This window comes from Carlito syrichta, unplaced genomic scaffold (genome assembly GCF_000164805.1).
Source record: "Carlito syrichta isolate Samal-C Ts95f unplaced genomic scaffold, Tarsius_syrichta-2.0.1 Scaffold309638, whole genome shotgun sequence".
NCBI classification, from domain to species: Eukaryota; Metazoa; Chordata; class Mammalia; order Primates; family Tarsiidae; genus Carlito; species Carlito syrichta.
This window is the reverse complement of record NW_007253734.1, coordinates 108,481-113,119: the sequence shown is the minus strand read 5'-3', so window position 1 is coordinate 113,119 and position 4,639 is coordinate 108,481. Positions and strand designations below refer to the sequence as shown.

Sequence of the window (4,639 nt, the reverse complement as noted above, 5' to 3'; positions counted from 1 at the left end):
CAGAAAATTGATGTTCTTTTCCAAATGATTTTACAAAATCGGTTTTAAAAATTTTAGACAAAATTCACATATAAGGCATCTTCGAGGAGATTTGTTATAGTGACAATAAGAAAAATGTATTTTCCTGTATGTGTGTATTGTTTGGTTAGTACAAAGCACTTATGTATGACAAAGAAGAAAGGTAATTTCCTGTTCAGGAATCTGACTTTTTGACCCCAGCCCAATACCTCAGCTATACACTAGCCTCTTCAGGGAAGAGCTTCAGGATCTGTTTCTTCTGGAGTTGGTTTTGCCCCATCCAGGCCACTTCATAGAGATTCAGGAATTTGGCCTTAAAGAAAATTGGACCTTAAGGCAAAGGAAGATATTGTTCTTTCCTCTTCAGGGTGACAAAATGGCCCATCTGTTAAAATGCTCAGCAATAGTTGGGACAAACGTCGTAGGCACTTAGTAATTCAAAATTGAAGATAATTTGGACACACCATAATTCAGTTATTACTTCAATTATAAGTAATTATTTAAGCGTTGTTACCAAATAGTTACACATTTTGTATGTATTTCTTACTTCAATAAAATCTTACAGTTCATAATTTAAACTTTCAAAAGAAATGAATCAAAAAATTTTAATGAAGTGTTGTATTACCAATTTCCTCTAAATACTGATCTCTCCCACGAATTTGACTTTTGTTTTCATTTACCAAAATTACTGAGAATAAGCCTGTTTTGTTTTTGTTTTTGTTTTTTGCTAGTTGAATGAGTTGTTTCTACAATCTTCTTTTTAACATTTTATATAATGCCTCATGTTTAAAAGCAATGATTTCACTTCCTTAAAACTAATTTAGAATATTCACTAATTAACTAGAATTTTTCTTTTCCTTGGTAACTTGATGAAGTTTTACAGACCATAATTAAAATTCCCAAATTAACTTAAAGATATTGAGAGACTTTATCTTGAACATGCTTCAATTGTATCTTAATATAAGGAGCAAGGTTTTTTGATAACCCTTCTGATATCGAGATGCCTTCCTGGTCTTCCTCTTAGCTGTCCCATGCAGGTTATTACAGAGCTATTATAATCTGAAAATATTTTAAATTTTTAAATAAACATTTTAAAATACAAGTTTTCCTGGACATAGAAGATTACCTCACAAAAACAATGCAAATTTCAAACAAATTAGATAAACTTTTAATTACAGATGTATGTACTGAGCCAGAAGCTATAACTCAGTGCATTTTCATGAGAGTTCACAGTTTGGGTGACACTCCAGAGAATAAACCAGGAATTAAAATTCATTTTCTTCCCAACATTCTGAGAATATCCTTTTTGTTTATTCGAGAAATTTTTATTGCCATTTCAGATGATCTGTCATGAGAGTTTATCAGCTTGCTTTGTGCTTTTAAATTTAATCCCCAGCAATTTTGTCACCAAAAGCAGCCATATTTATAACAGTCCACTCTAGGTTTCATTCACATGTCAGACATTCAGCACAAGTAGTTTCCTTTGGGTTCCACTGTTTTTGACGCAATATATAAAGAGCTAAAGAAACTCAGGTGTCTGGCATAAAGTTCCACCCACCAGAGGATGCTAGATCCAGGACCCGGGAAGGAGGAAGCATCACAAGACAGCATGTGTGAGATGATCCCACTTTTTTTTTAAAGAAAGGAATATTTCCATGTCTAAATATGCATGTGAAATAGGGCAGTAAAGTTGGAAATGATTTTATGATTTTTTTCAATCTTCTTTGTATTTTATAGTGCTTGAATTATTTTCTTTTCTTTCTTTCTTTTTTTTTTTACTGCAGCAGTTTATTTTTCCTTACACAATGACGTGTTGCTGGGGCCTAATGTTCTCACATAACAGTAGGAAACCAAAATCTGCTGTCATCTCTTAAAGAATTAAGAATTGTGTACAAAAACCTTACATAAATTAAAAGGATGAATAAATTTACAGGTGTAAATGCAAACCGCTTCCAACTCAAGGCAAGTAACAACCCACGGTGTTCTGACAGGAAAACAGTTAGGAAACTGGGTCCTAAAGCTGGGACCTTTCCAACCCTGTTATAACAGCTGGCAAGACAGAAATGACAACTTGTTCAGCTCTTGCCAATCTCTAGAGAAATCCTAGAATACTCAGCTCTGATACATTAATACCCTGCACAGATCAAGACTCTCGGTCACACAGATTCACAGACCAGGGACTTCTCTTCCATAAACATGTTCTCACCTCAGCCATGAAGTGACTGAGCCACATGCGTACTAAGGGTTTAAACCAAAGATATGTACAGGGCATTAAACAAATACTAAGGGAACAGTTAACTTCATTACAAGCTCAAAAATCAGCAACAAGTTCTACGATCCAGTGCTGATATCATACAAGCTTCAAGGACAAATTTCTTTTCAAAGGCTTATTCCAGTTTCGTGAGGCTAGCATGAGGTGTATACATTTGCCAGGGCAAATTTGTACTTATGAATTAACCCATGCAGCAAATGCTACGCATCTGCTCGCAGTCCGTTTAGAAGCATTTGCGATGGACAATGGAGGGGCTCGACTCATCGTACTCCTGCTTGTTGATCCACATCTGCTGGAAGGTGGACAGGGAGGCCAGGATGGAGCCCCCGATCCCCACGGAGTACTTGCGCTCAGCGGGAGCAATGATCTTGATCTTCATGGTGCTGGGCGCCAGGGCAGTGATGGCCTTCCATCCTGTCAGCAATGCCTGGGTACACGGTGGTGCCAGCAGACAGCACTGCTTTAGTGTACAGGTCCTTGCGGATGTCTACGTCACACTTCACGATGGAGTTGAAGGTGGTCTCGTGGATGCCACAGAATTCCATGCCAGGAAGGAGGGCTGGAGCAGCGCCTCTGGACACCGGAACCGCTCGTTGCCAACAGTGATCACCTGGCCATCAGGCAGCTCGTAGCTCCTCTCCAGGGAGGAAGAGGATGCGGCGGTGGCCATCTCCTGCTCGAAGTCCAGGGCAAAGTAGCACAGCTTCTCCTTGATGTCGCGCACAATCTCCCGCTCAGCTGTGGTGGCGAAGCGGTAGCCACGCTCCGTGGGGATCTTCATGAGGTAGTCATGGTCCCGACCAGCCTGGTCCAGACGCAGGATGGCAGGGGGGAGGGCGTAGCCCTCGTAAATGGGCACCGTGTGGGTGACCCCGTCTCCAGAGTCCATGACAATACCAGTGGTACGACCAGACGCGAACAGGGAGTGCACAGCCTGGATGGCCACATACATGGCCGGGGTGTTGAAGGTCTCAAACATGATCTGAGTCATCTTCTCTCTGTTGGCCTTAGGGTTCGGGGAGGCCTCGGTCAACAGCACCGGGTGCTCCTCGGGGGCCACACGCGGTTCGTGGTAGAACGTGTGGTGCCAGATCTTCTCCATATCGTCCCAGCTGGTGGCGAGGCCATGCTGGATGGGATCCCTCCGAGTCAGGAGGCCTCGCTTGCTCTGGACCTCGTCGCCCACGTAGGAGTCCTCCTGACCCATGCCCACCATAACGCCCTGGTGTCGGGGACGCCCGACGCTGGAGGGAACGCGGCTCGAGGAGCGTCATCCCCTGCCAACCCAGCCTTGCACCTGCCAGAACCATTGTCAAGGACGAGCGCGGCGATTTCTTCTTCCATTGCGATCGCCGGAGATGCGGGGCGTTGGGACGACAGGAGAACACAGAGCGCGGGCCAGCGGCAGCGAGTGAGCTTGAATTATTTTCATAAAAACATTGCCAGTTAAATAAAACCTTTTTTTTTTTTTTTTTTGGGAAAAATTATGTACTCGTTTTTTTTTTCTTTTAGAAAAACATTCCATTTTATACCATGCTTAAAAACTTAATTATAAAAGACAATTTTGAGCAAGAAACAAGATCCACTATCTTTTCTTGTGCTTTTAACCTTTAAAAGTGACTGGTGCAAACCTGAGTTCTGTTGTATGTCTAAATTTTAAAATAAGAGCTAATCAACGAATATTTGCGTAAATATTTAAAAAGAGGTATTCAAATCAATCCTGCATATTGATTTTACTGATTTTAGTTTAGATTTGAGAACGCATACTTTCTTCCATAATTTTGAATGAAATTTCTGAAACATTAATTGGTGGATGCAGACTACAGTCTCTTAAAGCAATACTTTCCTTCAACACACAAATTCTTAGAATTTTCCTAAATTAATCTAGTTAATTCCCATCACTCTTGTAATACTCTTCTGTCTTCCCACTCCTTATGACCTTTTTCTTCTTCTCACTGTTGCTCTTGAGTATTGTAGGAAAATACTTGAATGGAATGGAAAGAAATTCAGGTTAGACAACTTGGACTTGTGTCATATCTCTGCCATGTACCAACGGAATGACCTTGAATATCAATTAACTTCTCATGTAATTGTTTCAGCTTCCTTATTTGCAAAACAGGGATAATACCACCTGCCTTTAATGCCTCATTGCGTAGTTGTGAGGATCAAATTATAGGATATATGTACACCATAATGTATTGTAGAAGGAAAAGATATTGCTATGATTATTTTTTTTTTCTCTCTTTTTTTTAAGTTGGAGTCTCACTCTGTTGCCCAGACTGGAGTGCGGTGGCCTCGACCCGCTGGGCTCCGGCGATCCTTCCGCCTCAGCCTTCCGAGTAGCCGGAA

General features: G+C 41.1%; 1 pseudogene across 1 annotated transcript; it reads right to left on the bottom strand.

Annotated features, from left to right (window-relative positions):
* Positions 1-1,811: 1,811 nt before the first annotated feature.
* Positions 1,812-3,634, bottom strand: LOC103269910 (annotated as a pseudogene). The gene is made up of 2 exons (XR_002482503.1): positions 2,302-3,634; positions 1,812-2,152 (listed from the first exon to the last, which is right to left on the bottom strand). The product of XR_002482503.1 is annotated as an actin, cytoplasmic 2-like (transcript).
* Positions 3,635-4,639: the final 1,005 nt, after the last annotated feature.